Genomic DNA, 19714 nt, shown 5'->3' on the forward strand with positions numbered 1-19714 from the left:
CCTTTGCACAGTGGTTCAGTTCCTCATAGAATATGGGGTGCACCCAATTACATATCTGGATGACATCCTTATCATGGAGCAAAGCAGGGGAACCGTCTTGCTCCACCTTTCGTGGACGGTGCAACGCCTCCAAGATCTGGGTTTCATAATAAATGGGGAGAAGTCTCTCCTAGTTCCAACTCAGAGTCTAGAATTCTTAGGATTTCAAGTAGACTCAGTCCTGGCACAGCTCAAACTGCCCCGTGCGAAGATTTCATCCAACAAGTTGAGGAAAGCCTTTGCCTCGCAGACAATATCATTCAAGATTTCGGCCAGGTTGGTGGACCTTCTGGCATTGTCTGTTTTTTCCCAGGTCCCCTTCATTACCAGGCATTGCAGCGCCTCAAAATCCTGCACTACCAGAGGGGTTTAACATAGAGTTATCAGAGAAGGCCAGGACCCAGATAACCTGGTGGTTGGATCATATGGACTCCTAGAATTACAGGGCAATCTTTTCCTTTGTTTCGGAGATGGTCATAGAGTTGGATGCTAGCAGATGGGGTTGGGGGGGGGGGGGTGAGATGCAGCCAAGCATAGACAGGAGGGAGCCAGGTGGTCCCTGGAAGAGCTGAATCTTCACATCAATTACCTCAAGCTGTTGGTCCGGTCTTTCGCAGTGAAGACTTTAACTCCACACAAAGTGAAATGTTGCATCCTGCTTCAGCGGTTCGATATATAAAAGGCTGGGGGGACGAGGTTGTGTCTCCTGGTGGAGATTGGCAAGGACTTCTGGTATTATTGCTTATGCCACCAGGTATCGGTGACAGCAAAATACATTCGGGTCAGGCGAATTTGGTGGCAGACTGGAACTCTCATTTTCTCTGTGATGCTAGCGATTGGAGACTCCATCCCTGCATTTTCAGGGACCTCAACAATTTATGGGGCCCTTGTGAGGTAGATCTGTTTGCCTCTTGCTTGAATACTCAGCTTCCAACATTTTAAAGTGGGAGACCAGACCCGCAAGGCCAGACGTCCCAGATGTCGGAATTCATCCTGGTTACCCTCTTTTGGAAGGCTCAGCCATGGTTCCCGATGGGTTTGGCACAGTTTTGTGCTCCGCTGCTCTGGATCCTTCCTTTCCAGGACCTTCTGATGGATTTGGTGGGTTGACCTAACCAGCTGGTGGTTCAGGATCGCCTGTCTCTCATGGCATGGGGGATTTCTGGAGACCATGGGAAGTATCGGCGTTTCGGAGGACACTATGTTCTTTTTATCCATGTCCGGGGCCCCCCAGTACTCATAAGCGATATGCTGCCTCTTGGTGCAGATGTGTTCCTTGGTGTAGTGAGTGGCACATTGATCCTTTAGGGTCAACTTTTTCAGTGATTACAAAATTTCTCTCTGAAGTAGCTTCTCAGGGTTTGGTCTATAGAGCCATATATATATTATCTACTGGCGGTCGCCAGTAGATAGTTATAGTTAGGACCGTGTTTCCATAGGAAATCCGCAACATTCTATTTGGAATAACTTTGGCGCTGGTTGACAAATCCTCGCAAAATTTTCAAAATAGGTGGGGCGCTCCGCTCCGCTCCTACCCTGAAAGTCTCGGGGGGATTCGTCAAGCGGGGGCTGAGAAAAAAGGGGGGTCCCAAAACGCGTTTTCCCCATGCAATTTTCCATAGGGACCTTTAGTCCAAGGTACAGCCCGAACGGCTGAACAGAATTACTTGAAATTTGGCAGAGAGGTAGTCCTCAGCTCAGGGATGTGCCTTTTGCATATATGGAGTCAATCTGTTCAGTAGTTCCAGAGAAAATTGCAGTTAAAAGCACATACATATCTATAGCCGCGCAGCGTGCGCGCACCGTGCGCGCACCGTGCGCGCACCGTGCGAGCACCGTGCGAGCACCCTTACGTGCGCAAGCGTAATTCTGATTGGTGGTTACATGTTAGTCAACGTTCGAATCGGTCGAAATCAGGAAGTGTCGGACGCCATTTTGTTTGTTTTCAGTGCGAGTGAAAAAGGAAGGTGGCGAATGTGAAAAGGGGGCAGGGTGGAGAGTTCCTGACCGTCTAGCCTTTGTCAGGGGGTCCCTGAAGGACCCCGAGGCAGAAAAAAACATTTAAATTTTTTTTTTTTTTAAATCGCGGGGGTGCGCGCACCGTGCGCGCACGGTGAAAAACCAAAATATATATATATATATATATATTTTTTTTAAATATGTAGTTTATTGTAAAATAAATATATAAAAAAAATAATAATACATACATAACTTAGCATTTAAAAAACCGTACAAATTCACTGAAAAAACCATAGGTTTCACACACGTTATAGTTAGGAATTAGCATTTAAAAAACCTTGCAAATTCACTTAAAAAACCATAGGTTTCACACATGTTATAGTTAGGTGGATATTTCACTCGTAAAAAACCAATGAAATTCCCCCGTTATAGTTAGTTCAGATAACTATAACTCGCGCGGCCGCCACTCTATCACAAGGATGATGTCATCAGTGATGTCATGAGTGATGCCACTGACCATGTCATGAGTGATGTAATATGTGACGTCATCAGCAGTGGATTGCGGTCGCGCGAGTTATAGTTATCTGAACTAACTATAACGGGGGAATTTCATTGGTTTTTTACGAGTGAAATATCCACCTAACTATAACATGTGTGAAACCTATGGTTTTTTAAGTGAATTTGCAAGGTTTTTTAAATGCTAATTCCTAAATATAACGTGTGTGAAACCTATATATTTGTATATATATCCACAAATTCTGTTCTTTAACAAAACAAAACCAGAGCAGACGTCAGATGCGGCATGTTTCTTCTTTATTTTCTTGGTCAGCCTTTCATAACGCGTTTCGGTCGTCTCTGCGACCTTGATCACATGCTGTTACAGATGGACATATCCCGGACTGACATTTTATTTTCTTGAGACTGACTTGCACTGAAGACAGACTCATGACAACATCACTCACATTGCTTTGATACTTTGCATCATCCCACAATAAGTTACATCTTGGTTACTTTAAATCATGTTTCAGGGTGAATAGTCTCTTTCACACCAAACCAATTTTGTTTGTCAATTGGCAAGTGCACAGAAATAATGCAAATCTATTATAAATGCATAGTGTGCCTATCCCTTTCATCAAAGTCTTTAACAAAAATATACTCAGCATACTCAAGGGTAATTATAAAAAATGGCAGTGTCAACCAGAATCACGGGCAAGTGCCCATTTTTCACCCACTACTACAGTTTCTTTGTTAATTACCCTTGCCATCCTTCCTCGCTTTTACTTGTATTTGCTACATAGTTTCACAGATGAATTTGTTTGCATAGCTGGGCTAGTGCCCCAATCAGATCAATTCATCTCTACCCCAACATTTGGTAACCTCATTTGATGTTGTCAAATAGTTGATGTGATTTTTGACTTTACAGGGTTTATTTTATATTAATTTTATATGCATTTGGTGCCCCTAAATGCTGCATTACGCTCATCTTTGTGTTTCCTCTCCCCAGCTACAGACCAGAATGAAATTCCGCATCAAAGTTCAGGACATTCGGGGAATGCTGTCTAGTGTCAGAATATATCTTGTTTCAAGTTCATGCAGTTCCCAGTGCGGTCCTCCCTCTTCTATCCCCTGGCACGGAGTTGATTACAAAATACCTGACTTGAGTTGGATCTTTCCCATGCACCACCTGAGAATGCCTAGTCACTGGGTATGATCGGTCACCATTCACTATGACTTTCATGTGCTGCAGGATTCTTTTGTGGACTTGTTTCGTGGTGCTACCCACATACTGTAGTCCACACGTGCAAATCAGCACGTATATTGCAAACTCAGTTTTGCAATTATAGGATCCCATAATCTTTTTACTCTTTCCTCCAAATGGAGTCGAGAAGGTGATAGTGTCCTGGCCTATACTACTCGCTCTGCAGCTATATATACGCCTGCCTAAATGTGCCGGTGCCTGCGGTGGCAGCAGAGGCCTCCCAAAATTCAGCAAAATCCTGTCACAGATGACAAGGAAAGCGGCACACCTATTGAATCCACTGTGTTTATATGTGCAAGAACCCCGTGTTTCGGCCAAAGCGGCCTTTGTCAAGCTATTCTGGCCAAAACAAGTTGTTCTTGCATAAATAAACGCTGTGAATTCAATCAGTGTGCCGCTTTCCTTGTTGTCTGTGACAGTATTTTGCGGAGTATATATATTTATATATTATGGGCCGTAACTAAGAATTAGTTACCAAAGTAGAGAGGGAGGCAGAGGTAGAGGCTAAGTTTATCCTCCTGACAGTTAGGTGGTTAGACAAAAATCAAGTATATCAAAGAAAACCTGCCCTTAGGGAATTAGATAGGATACAGCAAGAATTTGTTGTAATCCCTGGTCTAGAAAGAGACCCCTCACCCACCATGGTTCCCCTAGGTGGCATGCTTCATCATTGGGGGTGCTACAACTTGCTAATTATGTAGGAGCACTTTTTATTGTAGACTATGTGTAGTGCCGTGATGTGGAGTGGAAAGGGAAAGAAAATCCAAAAATACCTAACTAGTTGGCCACTCGTTTATTCCTGCCCCTAGTTGGAATGGTTAAAAATCAGGGGTTGTTTACTGAGAACAAACCTGACCTTAATGAGTCTGGTTGTCTCAGTAATGTGTTTTTGTCAACTTGTTTCGAGCTGTTCCCCTAATAGCTCTTCATCAGGACTCCACAGGGTCCAGCCCCATGTGTACCACTCCTAGTGAATCCTGTAATAAGGACACAAACAATGCACACCCAATGTGCACTGTATACATACGGTTCTAGTGATTAATCTGTGTCTGTAATTAGAAAGCAAAAAGATACATTAAAAACAGTGACCTGTAAGGTGTGCTGGCAGGTCACTTTAGCATGATTGTGCATGCAACTAACAACATTTCGCATCTGTATATTGTGGGTGCTCATATGGTCTATCCTATGTGCTCATATAGTGTGTCATGAATATGCCACACACTGGATGGGGGCGTGGCTAGCCAGCCAACATGGCGGACGCGAGTCTGTAAAGCTCCGACCAATATCCCCTATTTCTGTGCCAAAACTATCCTGAAGTGCTGCCTTCTATGCCGGTAACCAGTGGGACAGGCGCGACATTGAGTGGAGGCGCCTGTGAAGCGTAAAGCCGCACCAGTTCTTCGACCGGGCTTGCAGCTGTGGACCTGAGAAGGAGTGCGGCCCATGGTGAATGAACGCGCAGAGGAAACGCGCGGAGCGCGGCTGCGGCCGCGACTAAGGCTCCCGGCAGCGCCCGCAACGGTAGACGCGGACCGGGACACTCACACCAGTGCAGACGTACTGAGCGGGGCGGCACCCGTTATAGCTCGGGAGCGGCAGGCAGACTCCTGGAGCTGAAGGCCGGTAAGCGGAAATCGCCCGGGGGAAGCCGCGAGCATTCTGAGACCGGTGATCACAGAGAGGTGTGCGGGCTCCCGCAACAGATATCCGGAAGGGGAGGCCTGGGCCCAGGCTGGTGCGGGTGGACACCGGAGTGCCCTGTCGCCTGAAGAGAAGAGTGGGCCCCGATGGAGGACATATCTCGGCGGGAGCTGTGTGCTAGGCGCTAGGTCGGCGGCTGCCGGAACTACCAGAGGTGAGAGACACCACAGCGCTGTGAGACCCTGGAAGCCTCGAGCCGGATTGCGCCGTGGACCACACATGGGGCCTAGTGGTTGCTGAACGGTGTGGGAGCCTGGCAGCAACAGATGATCCCGGCGGGTGCCATTTTGTAATCCACGCCCTGTTGTGTGCCTCTACCGTGGAACGAGAGCAGCGTGGGAGCTGAGGAGCCTGGCGGTGTGGCCCCCAGACCGGGAGGGAGGCTGAGTGAGACGCGTGTGCCGCCGCCTTGAGCGAAAAGGACATCAGGGCTATCTCAATCGGCGAGGGGAGCGGGAGGCTCCCAGAGGGCGCACTGACCCACCCTGGGTGAAACACGCAGCGGGAGCAGAACACCAGACCCGCCGAAGAGTCGCGAGGCCTACTCAGACTGGAGTGGGCCCGGTGGGAGGCACACCGGGGACGGCGGTACTACGGAGGCAGAAGTCTGATGTGGAAGCTGATGGGGCCATTGTGGCCTATGGGAGGTGCAGCAGTGAATCGGAGATCCCTCCCGGAAAGCGGACGTCCATGTTGCTAACTAATCTGTAGCGAGACACGCAGAGCGCGGGAAGTGAGAGCTGAGACGCGCTCCCTGTGGTATCCTGCCCCGGGTGAAAGAAGGACGAAGCGGACGTTGGGGGCACCCCAGCAGGTGAGGAGAGCGGGAGGCCCCCGGGAGGCACACCGACCAGCCCGGTGAGGCGCACGAAGTAGGAGGGGGGTGCCTGACCCACCAAAGAGCAGCGCGGCTTGCCAGGATAGGCTTGGACCCGGTCGGGGGGAGCCCCCAGGGATTGTGACAACGCGGAGGCGGCGGACGCAAAGGAAAGGAGTCTCTGGGTTTAACTGAGTCCTGCAGGACTGCACGGATTGATTGCTTGTGTGGGCCGCATACTCCCGGCAACGGACTACGAAAGAGGCTGGGCATGTAGTGGGCAAGCGGAGGAGATCACCAGAGAAATCAGAGCTAGTACCTTGGGCCCTGCAGGGCACGGGAGATATCCGCTGACCTACTGCAAGAAGGGCCAAAAAAAGGGCGTTCATCTGCTGAAGAGTGGCAAGATCTGGCTGTGTTTGTCACCTGAGGGGGCCCCCGAGGAGACTCGGCGACGGACTGGTAGACTCAGGCCTGTGAGCAGCGGGAGCAGGGGTGAACCACTGGGCACGCTAAGTGCATGCACTATCCTTTGTGCAGTGAATGCGCGCATACCCTGCGAGTTGGAGCTACCTGCCATCCCCACGGACTAAGCCTCAAATCACCCCTGCCAACCACGGGCCTCGGCATTAGAGACGCAAAACAATCCAGCGACAGGATGGAGATGCAATGAACAGACTGGCACTCGCCTTTGCCCCCGGCAGGTGACGGTTACATCTGATGCAGCGAGCGGAACGCTGGGTGTATATAAGCGCTTTTGGGGCTGCCTTTGCTGGGCCGCATCGCTTCCGAGGCAGAATACGCCACACGCGTGTCAGATGCAGTGGTAGTCAGACCCACAGAAGGTCCTGGTGGGAGGAGAGAACCCTGACTGCCGCAACCTGGACGTGCGGAGCACATAGCGGACAAGGAGAGCATGGTGGCCGGGAGCTTGCCAGTTGAGGCTGGGATAGGAGGCATCCAAGGGACAAGTACTATCAACGGCATATGCGCCCGTGCCTGTCGGTTCCCCCACTGGGGCCACTGGCGCACTCATGTTGTTCACAGTGAAACTTGCCAAGCGGCAGCCGCGAGTGCCCTCAGCGCAACAATACGTGATGGGGCGCATGAGAGCTAAAATGCAGCAGGGACCGCTGCGAGCTGGCACCCTGGACTCTCAGCGTACGAGGGAGGAGAACGAAATGGAGCTGGCGACCACAGCACCGCTAACCAAAATGGATTCCGTCCTCGCAGCTGTGGTGAGAATAGAGACTGCGTTAGAGCAAACCAGGACGTCCTTGGAAACGCGGATCGATAAGGTACATCTGACTTTACAATTCTACATGCGGACCACCGCAAACTAACTGACATGGTTGCTGCTCAGGGCCAAGTGCTTCAAGATCTCCAGCCGGTTACTCACAGTCATGCAGCTGCATTGCAAGATACGATGGAGCGGATAAATGCCCTAGAAGACAGGGCGGAGGACGCGAAAGGGCGCTCGCGGCGAAGTAACATTAGAGTGGTGGGATTGCCGGAGGGGGAGGAAGGCAGGCACCCTGAACAGTACACTGAGACCTGGCTGCGAGGTCTCCTTCCGCAGGGAATGCTATCAAAGCAGTTTGCGGTGGAAAGGGCCCACCGGGTGCCAGCCCAGAAGCCTCAACCAGGAGCCAGACTGCGACCGTTCCTGTTTAAACTTCTTAACTACAGGGATAGAGACATGATCCTGCGGGAGACACGGAAATTGGACGAACTGACGGTGGGCGGCAGCCGCGTTATGCTTTTCCCTGATTTCACCGCCCTGGTGCAACGCCGTAGGAGCAACTATATGACGGTAAAGCGACAACTCCGGGAGCTAGAACTTCCATACTCCCTGTTGTTCCCCGCCAGGCTGCGAGTAATAGCGAAGGGTAAAGCACACTTCTTTGACACACCTGCGGAGACGTGGGACTGGCTGGAAGAATCGGGGGTTTCGACGGGGAAGAGGCCTCCAGAACCGGAAGATGGAGACACTGTCGGCAGGAGAAGCAAACGAAGGCCAAGCCGCAGGGCACGCCGAGGAGCGGCGGCCAGCACGGTGGCCCCTAGTCCAGAGAGGATGAGAAAGGAGCGTCAAAAAGTCCTGGAAGCGGTCACGACTCTTGGCGCACCGAACTCTCCAGCCTATCGGGAGCCCTGTAGGCAAACAACAATGGTCTCAAGTGGAGCATCGAAGCCCTCGACCAAACTCTCCGAAGAGCTGTGTATGCCGGTGGTCACCCCGCAAACGGCGGAGGATATCATATGATGTGAAGTCTGATGCTGTTACACCGTAGAACCTGGTTGCGGCCCCTGACCCCTTAAAGCCCTTTAGAACCTGGTCCAGATCCCCTGTTCACCAGTACACTACATGTCCCAGCAGGCAGTGGGAAGGGGGAGGAGGTTGTTTGCACTCGCAGCGATCACCTGATGTACAAGACGGTTAAATAACGTCTCTCTACGTGATGCCGGTGCTTGACAATCCCTCCTTGTGATGGACCACGCCTCCCGCAGCTGTGCATCGGATCTTCGTTTGCTGTTGGACTTCGTTCGGTAGCTTGTTGCTGCCTTCCTGCTTTGACCCCCGTCCGCTCCATTTGGTTGTTGCGCGTTTTCGCGTATCCTGCCTCATTTTCCTACGCCCTTGGTTACTTTCGTGTTCCTCCCATCGTTGGACCCATTCGGAGAGTGAGAGTGTGCCGGTTCTCCCTCCGTTGTCTCATCCCCATATTTTGCCAGCTGGATTTGTCTCCCGCATCAAGCGGACCTTGGCAAGTCTGCCTCGAGTTTCAAGCACCGCACCTGCTCTCCCCGTAGGGTGCCTGACTTTGCTTACACCCGCACCCCCTCGACAGTCGTTAAAGGACCTCCCTCTCAGTGTTGTGACTGGACTCCAATCAGCCCGCTTCCTCGGTCGAGTGCAGGGCTTGCACTTCCACAAGAAATCAAGGACTTCCGAATAGAGCCCTGATAATCCCCGAGCCTCAACACTAGTGGGCGTGCCTCTTATCCAGCTCTCCGGCCTTTACTGTGGATGTATATTGTCCGTGGACGCCAAGCGGGCTCCTGCTGTTTTCTACGACATCACCTACAACATCACACCCCGGTGAGTCTGAGAGAGCACACAACCAAGGTGGGGGGTAGCTACGGTACGGTAGGATTAGAGAAGATAACAGGCGGGAGCGGGGTAGACGTTAGAGAGAGGTCCCCGACCATATCCTTTCACTTATATGCTGTTTCCTTTCTCTTTCTGTAGGCGCATTCCCACTCCTGAGAGCCCCATTCCAACTCCTGAGAACCTTACATCGCTGCAATCACATCTTGAAGCTTGGTGGTCCTTCGCTGTCTCTTCCCTCCCCGTGGGGCAGCTGATCTGTTCTCAAACTTATAGTTGAGTCCGGTCGTGCCCTGAGGAGAGCGTTGAGAATATTCTTCGCTCCTGAGGTTTTGTATCCTTTGTCTGATATCGTGCCCTGACAGATGCCACGAACATTGCAGATGGCCACGCACACAAGTACTATGTTGAGGACTGTGCTGGTTTGCGTGTGCAGTGGCAGGGGCCGGGGGGGGGGCACCTCCTGGTGGGCAGCTGATAGGGCTCTGCCTCATTTACGTCAAACTGTCTGGTGGGTCCCTGAGGGGGGGGCCTTACACACACGTAGCTCCTTTGCGCCGACGCTTGAGGGTTGCTGTCTACGTTAGCTGGGATAAAGGGTTCCCGAATGGCGCACCGCATACGCGGGACATGAGGGGGGACGGTCATGGCAGGTTGCTTTCCGCGCACACACCCCGTCGGGCCACACACTGGCCTAGTTCCTTTTCCCCATGCATGGTCACATAGTTTAGATGGACAGCTTCGAGATGTCCGCCCCACACGTTATGTTCTTGTTAGTTCCTAAGTCGTTATGGTTATCGCAGATCGGTTCACATGCATCTGGGCGTGCTTGGAGCTTACAAAACTACATCCCACCTCTTGTCCCCCAGCAGATAACACACCCTAGCAATGGCAAGAGTTAATATGATCGCATGGAACATACGCGGTATGCACACACCCTCGCGCAGATATTCCATATTTGCTTATCTCCAATGACACTCAGTAGGCATCACCCTATTACAGGAGACACACCTAACACAGCTGGAGCTTGATTGACTGCGTTGACGCTGGAGGTGCCAAGTATACGGCACCGTGTATTCTGCGCATGCTCGGGGCACACTTGTTTGGGTCAGGGCAGGTGTCCCATTTGTTAGCACAGACACAGTAGTAGATCCGGAAGGCAGATACACCTTGGTACGTGGAATGCTTAATGGGCAACACATATTGCTGGCATCGATATATGCTCCAAATTCTCACCAAGAGCCATTCCTGACACAGCTGTCGCAGGTGCTCACACCCTACGCTGGTCTCCCCTAGCTGCTAGGCGGCGAGTTCAACTCAGTTCTCGACATACATATGGACAGATCCTTCCCCCCTCTTTGGGTTACGACTGCGAGATCCAACACACAGGCGCTCACGGACTGGCTTTCACACTGGGCATTACTGTGTGGCGGGTCCACCATCCAGCAGATCGGGTTTACTCCTAATATTCCACGACACACGACCTACATGTCCGACTGGATAGGGTGGTGGGTTTCCAGTCTCTACTACCGTTAATCGAGGACTCGGAATATTTAGGCCAGACACATTCCGATCATAACCCCTTACAGATTCACATCAGTTGGGCGGCCGACATGGCGACTCCAACCCAGGGCGTTGGAAGACCCTGAGTTCCGCTCGTCATTGGGGACGGCTATTCTGACATACTTTGAGCAAAATTATGGCACGGCCAGCAGCGAGCTGGTGGAGTGGGATGCCCTCACGACAATTAGAGGTCACTGCTTAGGTGCCACCTGGAATGTAAGGAAACAGCCGTCGACGGCCAACGCTCGTATCGAATCCCAATTACTGCAATACGAGCGTGGGGGGCAGGGGGGAGGTAGACAGTCGAGCCACCTGAAGGACCTTCGGACGCAATTAGCGGAGCTCCTAGAATGGCTGCGGTGCCATAACTATGCAGCCCATACAGCCCGCATACATGCTACAGCGGACAGGGCGGGCCGTTTACTCGCTTGGCTGTTGAAGCAGGATAATACTTGTGCTCCGATTGCGGCGATACGCACAAGGGCGGGAGAACTGGTGTATACGCAAAGGGAGATCCACAAGGTCATAGTGGACCACTATGCACAGTTGTACCAGTCACAAATTCACTGTTCGGACTTCGAGCTACGGACATTCCTGGAAAGGATCCAGTTGCCCACAGCTACGGCCGAGCATCAGGAGGCGCTTAATCGCCCCTTAACTCTGGAAGAGATAGGAGAGGCTGTTGCATCCCTGGCATCCGGGAAAACACCAGGGCCGGACGGCATACCGGGCAAATTTTATAAAGCCTATCAGGAGTTCCTGGTGCCGCAATTACACATGCTATATTCCACGGCACTGGAGGAAGGTGCGCTTCCCCCTTCGATGCGCGAGGCGTACTTGGTGTACCTGCTGAACACTCGACGGCCTTGGGGTCTTATCGCCCGCTGGCGCTTCTGAATGCCGACTATAAAATACTCACCAAAGTTCTGGCGGAGCGTCTGGCGCCAGTGGTTTCAGCCCTAATCCATAGCAACCCCAACGTGTTCGTGCCTAAGCGGAGTACGTCCCTGAACCTGAGGAAATTCTTTAGAGTTGCGGCAGAAGGTGTGAAAGAATGGCCCAGAGCGGGTTGCCTAATGCTGGACTTAGAGAAGGACTTTGATTGTTTGAAATGGAGGTACTTGGCGACACTATTGCAGCACTATGATCTAGGGGCAGACTTTTTACAAATGGTAGGCCTCTTATATAGAAACCCCACAGTGCGGGTAAGGTTAGGTCCGTACATATCTGAAGCAGTGCCGGTGTGCAGGGGCACTAGGCAGGGGTGCCCGCTGTCGCCACTCCTGTTTGTGTTGGCGATTGAACCCCTAGCGGCGGCTCTTCGTGTCTTGGTGGGGGAGGGTATCCCGCTGGGTGACGCAACACATCAGGTGTCACTATACACGGATGACCTGCTGGTTTACGTGAGAGACATTGAGCGTATCCCAGCTCAGCTGGCCCTCATTCTGCGGGATTTTGCAGCTATCTCGGGACTACAGGTAAGCGCCAGCAAATCCAGTATATATGCGTTCGGAGGGGGCAGGCAGGATCCTGGGTACACGCTTAACGGTACGAGAGTGATATGGAAGGAGGACACCTTCCGATACTTGGGAATACAAATATACCATCAACCGCTGGACCTTTTTGATGGAAATGTCGGTAGAGCTGTTGCGGCTATTAAGTCGCAGATGCGTTTTTGGGGCACGTTGCCGCTGACAGTCAGGGTGGCATTGTCCAAAATGGTGATCCTTCCCAGACTATTATACTACTTTGCCAAACTGCCATTATACATACCGGCGGCCTTTTTTGCCACGTTCTCTAAGCTGCTCCGGAATTTCATATGGGGGAGTTGCCGACACAGGTTGTCACTAGTGAAATTATATCTGCCCACAGATCAGGGGGGCTGGCGGCGCCCTACTTCGAGCACTACTACTTAGCAGCGCAATTACAATAGATCGCTCGCTGGTTTGCAGACAAGGGTAGGGATGACACAGCGACCGTGCTGAACCCGTACTCTCTGGAACGGCTTCTTATGCTTTTCCATCCAGCTGTCAAGAGCGCGATGCCAACACCGATCCTCCTGAAGGTGGCATATAAATGTTATCGCAGAAGCCTATTTCTCACCAGAAATCTGATCCCCTATGCGCCTGCGCTGCCATTAGAGGGTTCTCCCAGCGGGATACAGACACTTACCCCTCTAGCTCTGGCGCGTTGGAGAGAGGCTGATATATAGACTCTAGGAGACCTGTACCGCGACGGCTCGTTGGCAACGTACGATTCATTAGTGGAGGAAGAGGGTCTCCCGCCAGGGCAATTTCTCACGCACCGCTCACTAGTTGCAACTCTGACTGCTAAATGGGGGGACATGTCAACGGAGCCAAAACAGCACCTTACCATACAATACCTCCACGTTATGGGGCACGGTAGACACCTGGTCTGCTGGTTTGCAGCGTCTTTACGCATACATGCAGCGATTATGCTGGAGCCCCTCCGACGCAAGTGGGAAACCGATTTGGGGAGGCCATTAGCTGACAGGGAGTGGGAGCGGGTATTGAAAGGGCTAGTGTGCATCCCCAGGAATATGAGGCTCCGGCAGATTCAGCTGTTCATAGTACATAGAGCATACCTCACGCCAGAGGCTGTCAAATAGGTATTTCCATTGTGTGGATGCGGTGTGCCCCAGGTGTACGGAGCCTGGGGCGGTTCTTGTCCACATGCTATGGAGCTGCCAAAGGATACGCGCTAACTGGGGCACGATCAGTGAACTGCTACATATTAGCACTGGTCGTACCTTGTCCTATGAATGGGAGGTGTATCTGCTGCACCAGTTCCGCAGAACCCCAGCTACGAAGGTGACATCTAGGTTCCTGGATCTGGGAATAGCGGTTGCCAAATGATTACTCACCAGACGATGGAAGGCGCGGGATCCACCCCACGTGCAGGCATGTGGACACTCGTTTTATGCATGGGCTAGGGCAGAGGGGACCGCCATCAAGAGGGAGGAAACGTTGGGATTAAGGAAGGAGCCAATAGCGGCTCAATGGGAAGGGCTACTCCAGGCACTCCAGAGGGGTGAAGAGGAATATATGAGGGGACAACCTGAGGGGAGAGACGCAGGTCCAGGGTAGACGCCAGAGTCAAAAGTGGGGTGTGAACGCGTTGTTCCATATTTCATGTCTCATGCTTCATATACGTGTCATTTCGCAGCATCATCAGGGGAGAAAATGATAAGTGCCATTGTGGGGGGATAATAGCCTATCTGTACTGCTGGGCAAGGCTGCTGGGGAAGACAGGAAGGGGGGGTGGGATGGGGACATTGTCACTAGCGCCGGTCTGAGTTGGGATTGTTGGGTGTTAACTGTTTTTAACACTGCTATGGCTGTTAGCCAGTTCATGAGAAAATACCAGAAGAACTTATACATGGGACTCTCGAAACTTTGCAGTCGACGTGTAGGGGTACATCCCACGCAGAGCAAGAATTGAATCCTATTCCTGTATCCATCCTGGTACGTCGGTTGTGTCAGGGATAGGTATGAGACTAAATATATGTGCGATGGGAACTGGTACCTATAACGATTTGGCGACACCATGCATAGAGTGTAACTTGTTTATGATGCCTTACAAGTATCTGTAACCTTTAAAATTTTAATAAAACAGATTAAAAAAAAAAAAAATGAACATGCCACACACTGTAATGGGTGACACCACTCATAAAATAGCGACGGTTCTGGAGAGTTGTTGTTGGAAATGTTAATTGCGTGCAGCTACTTGCATGCCAAAGGAGGCACCCGATCTGAAAAGTGTTTGGCGGTCATAAGAGTGGCATTTGATGAAATGGAGACTGCCAGAACCGTCGCTTCACTAAAAGGACAGTCATACCCAGGGCCGTACTGGCCTTAGCGGGCACCGGGCAATCCCCCGGTGCGCCGCACGGGTGGGGGCCAGTTTTGTGCCCCTGGGGCCGATTTTGTTACAAAAATCGGCTGAAAACCGGCCCAGGCAAAGAGCTCGGCGGCACCCCCAACCCCCCACGGGGAGGGAGGGGGCGGCCGAGCACTTTGCCAGGGCCGGTTTTGGTTCCCAGTCCGGCCCTGGTCATACCTATGGACACTGAGTTCCCATTACAAAATGGTAAGCGTGAATTACTCAATAAGCGTTTAATGGTGATACCTTGGATGTGATAATTGCGGCTGATCGAGGGAGTCAGAGCATATTGCACCATTTTAAGACAAAAATGCTCATGAACTAATAACTGTAAGAACTTGAGATGAATAGTGGAACTTGCAATCATCGTAAGAGACATTTCCTACTGATGGTATTTTTTTCAATCCACAGGCACTGTAATTGGATGGTTATAAGACCTGGCAACCAATGTGAGTGAGTTTTGCTATTTATATGAAAGAACTGATAATATCAGACCCTCGGTGGAGACAAGCATTGAGAAAGGGGAATTCTCACCGAAACGCATCTGCTTGGCAGAATAAAAGGTCTTTGGAATCCGCGGTGTGCTCCTGAAGGTTCCTATTTGGGCATTGTTGTTGAAAATGTTAATTGCGTGCAGCCACTTGCACGCCAAAGGAAGCATCCGATCTGAAAAGTGTTCGACAGGCATAAGAGTGGCATTTGGTGAAATGTTGAAATGGAGACTGCCAGAACCGTCGCTTCACTAAAAGGACAGTCATACCTATGTACACTGAGTTCCCATTACAAAATGGTAAGCGTGAGTTACTCAATGAGCGTTTTAGGGTGTGATACCTTGGATGTGATAATTGCGGCTGATCGAGGGGGTCAGAGACTATTGCACCATTTTAAGACAAAACTACTCGAACTAATAACTGTAAGAACTTGAGATGCATTGTGGAACTTGCAGTCATCGTGAGAGACATTTCCTACTGAATGTGTTTTTTTCAATCCACGGGCACTGCAATTGGATGGTTCTAAGACCTGGCAACCAATGTGAGCAAGTTTTGTTATATATATGAAAGATCTGATAATGTCAGACCCTTGGTAGAGACAAACATTGAGAAAGGCGAATTCTCGCCGAAATGCATCTGCTTGGCACAATAAAAGGACTTTGGAATCCGCTGTGTGCAACTGAATGTTCCTATTGGAGCATTGTTGTTGGAAATATATATATGTACATATATATATATGTATATTCACTGAAAAAACCATAGGTTTCACACATGTTATAGTTAGCTGTACATTTCACTCGTAAAAAACCAATGAAATTCCCGCGTTATAGTTAGTGCAGGCAACTATAACTCACGCGACCGCAATCCTCTGCTGATGCTAATACTGTATTTCGACACTTATTTGCCCATGTCTTCTTCCATTAAATTTTAGCTATACATATATTACAAATATTTTTTTTTCATAAAGACACATATGTCATCAGCAGAAGATTGCGGTCGCGTGAGTTATAGTTGCCTGCACTAACTATAACGCGGGAATTTCATTGGTTTTTTACGAGTGAAATGTACAGCTAACTATAACGCGTGAAACCTATGGTTTTTTCAGTGAATTTGCAAGGTTTTTTAAATGCTAATTCCTAACTATAACGTGTGTGAAACCTATGGTTTTTTCAGTGAATTTGTACGGTTTTTTAAATGCTAAGTTACTTTACGCCATTCGTGGCGTGCGCGCCCAGTTAACGCAGTTTGTTCCGTGCGCGCACGGTGCGCTTCGCGCACCGCACGCCCACTTTACGCAGTTAATGCCGTGCACGCACGGTGGTCACGCGGTGCGCTGCGCGCACCGCGTGCCCACGTTAAGCGGGATGGGCCATGTACGCACGATGCGCTTCGCGCACCGTGCGCACATGGGGGACATATTATGCGCATCTTTGTGAAATGTATTCTTTGTTAAATTCATAGCTGTAATATGCCATGCACAAATGGTGCCCTTCGGGCACCATTTGCACACAGGGTGGGGAGAATGTGGATAATTTTTTTTTTTATAAATTTTTACCGTACGCGTACGGTAAGCGTAATCGGCGATTTTCCGAAAAAAAAAATTTTTTTTTTTTGGCCTTGGGGGTGGTTTGGGGACCCCTGTATCAATGCTGGGTGGTTAGGATCTCATGAAACTGCCTCTTTACACATTTTTGAGGTTCGTTTTTGCTGCCCAACTCAGGGAGCGAGAGAGAAAATGGCGGCCGCCGCTTCCTGGTTTCGACCGATTCGAATGTTTACTAAGAGCTAAGAGCCAATCAAAATCGCGCTCGCGCACGCCACCGTACGCGTACAGTAAGCGCACCGTAAGCGCACCGTAAGCTGGCTCAGATATATATATTGATTTAAAGGCTATTTTCTCAGAATCTACTGAACAGATTTACACCAAACCTACAAAAGGCACTTCCTTGACCTGAGGACTACCTCTCTGCCAAATTTCAAGTAATTCTGTTCAGCCGTTCGGGCTGTAGCTGTGTCTAAAGGTCCTATGGAAAAATGCATGGGAAAAACGCGTTTTGGGACCCCCCTTTTATCTCAGCCCCCGCTTCACGAATCTCCCCGAGACTTTCAGGGTAGGAGCGGAGCGTAGCGCCCCACCTATTTTGAAAAATTCGCAAGGATTCGTCGACCGGCGCCAAAGTTATTCAAAATAGAATGTTGCGGATTTCCTATGGAAACGTGGTCCTAACTATAACTACCTACTGGCGACCGCCAGTAGGTAATGTATGTGCATATATATATATACATAAATATACATATATATTTTTCAAGGTATGTAGATGTGGAGTTAGAAATAGTAAATCCATACTTCCCTATATGCATTTAGCTTTCAATAGTCTCTCCTCGATATTCTTGTGCCACTATATTCTTGGGGAGACTATTTAGTAGAACAACCAGCATTTGGGAACAAATGTGCCTATACAGCACAGCTTTAATGTTTGGCCATAGCTGAGGGCCATTCCCCCCAAATAATATACTCGTGGCTATGGGTCTGCTTCTGGTGTTTACCTCTTTCAGCTTGTACATCATGCTTCCTGAAGAATATACATCTGATAGCCTCTCAGTGATGTGTTAGGGTGCGTGCCACACACTCATCGCCAGTATGGAAAGTAGACTCAGAGTCTTGTGTGGGAAGGCACAGAGATGATTTATTTCCTACACACTCAGTCGCAGTCTGCTCGAACTCACTTTAGACATCTCTGCCAACCCCGTACATTCTAGATTCTCACTCCAAAGGTAGAATGTGCCTGTCCCCACCGGCTAAGCTAGGGACCACACTTTCGTTCCTCTTCTTGTATTTATAACTCCTTGTTTGTTGCATGTGTTTTCTTTCTCTCTCCCTCATGTGCTGTCCCCATGCATGCTCTGTGTTGTCCCCTCTTCCTCCTCTCCAGCTCATCTGTTGCTTCCAGCACCCCTCCATGTCTGGCTTTCTTTTTTTTTATTTGTTCACTTGCCTCAAACTCCTCCATTTTCCCCTCTGTTGACACCTCCCCTTCCCACTCCTCTGTTGCTCCTTTCCGTTGCAGTCTTGGTATTTTTTAATTGCTTTTTTAGGTCTCTTCTTAAAGCTTAGCGTCTGAAAGAGACTGTGTGACACCCCACTACATGCATGTGGCCCATGTTTAGACAGGACACAGATTGAAGCAACCAGGCTTCAGTTCACCTGTGCATGCCAGACATGTATTCATTGTACGTATATTTCACCCTCCTGTCTCAGCTGCCACCAGTCATCTGTAGAAAGTACCCATGGGGTAGGGAGTCTGCACTCCAGCCCTACACACCCACCCTCTCTTCCACACAAAGTGACAGTGCTCCTTGGTTTGGAAGACTATGCTACAGTACCTCTGGATGCAGCCCAGAGTAAACACCATTGTGGTAGTCGCATGGAGTTCCCGATCAGCTGAACAAAGCTGACTTTTAGATAGTACTGAGGTGATATATCTGTAAGATACATGCTAAACAAATAGACTGGTGGGCCAGTGAGCATAGGCTCACAAGTAGGGTTAAGTACAGTCTATGTATGGCCTGCCACCTACCTACCCTCGATACGATTATCACTCATCGATACACTAAAAAAATTCGATGTGGAAGACAAAGTAGACCTGCAAAGAATAATTGCATTTAAAAGACAGAACAATACATTGCTTCTGTTTATATTTGCCTCTGACTTTAAAGTTGTCATTAAACCTTATACTTGTTATTAACGAGGCTCGCAGCTAAGCCATGGCAATGAGAGTCCTAGCATGTTTTCTGTCCTACTGCTGAATGCCTTTCATGAAATGTCATGTAGAGTAACCTGTGAGATAGCCTCAGTCCTGCCTGTCACACCATGACCATACTCCTACAGTGTCAAAAAGAAAACAACTAGCAATTTCAAAACCCCCAAAATCGAGTACTGCATGAAGAAGAAACAAGTTAATGCTGTCTCTTTGCTGTAATGCAGACTGCAGTCCATCCCTTGTTCTCAAACCCAAAAAAACAGGATGAGAAAAAAACTCCTCTCTTCCTCTCCTGAATTAATCGGAGCTACTGGTAATTACTCGGGCAGCATCCCATTTCACCATTATTTTTCAGACCATGTCACCTTAGTTTGGACCCAGCCATAGGCAAATCAGTCTTGACCCTACTCCAAAGGGAAAGTCCAGTCCAAACTGCCACGCCAGGTCCTCCCTCAACCAGAACACAAGCAACCTAGAACTGATTTTGCCCTAGTTAGGACTCATGAGCTAGGTATAGCTTGGCTCCAGTTACCCAGGGCTTTGTTCATGCTCCAGCGGAAAAGGGCAAATTTACATATCTTCCCTGCGTCACAGATCTGTCATCACCCT

Source organism: Triturus cristatus, chromosome 3_2 (assembly GCF_964204655.1).
Source record: "Triturus cristatus chromosome 3_2, aTriCri1.1, whole genome shotgun sequence".
Classification (NCBI taxonomy): domain Eukaryota; kingdom Metazoa; phylum Chordata; class Amphibia; order Caudata; family Salamandridae; genus Triturus; species Triturus cristatus.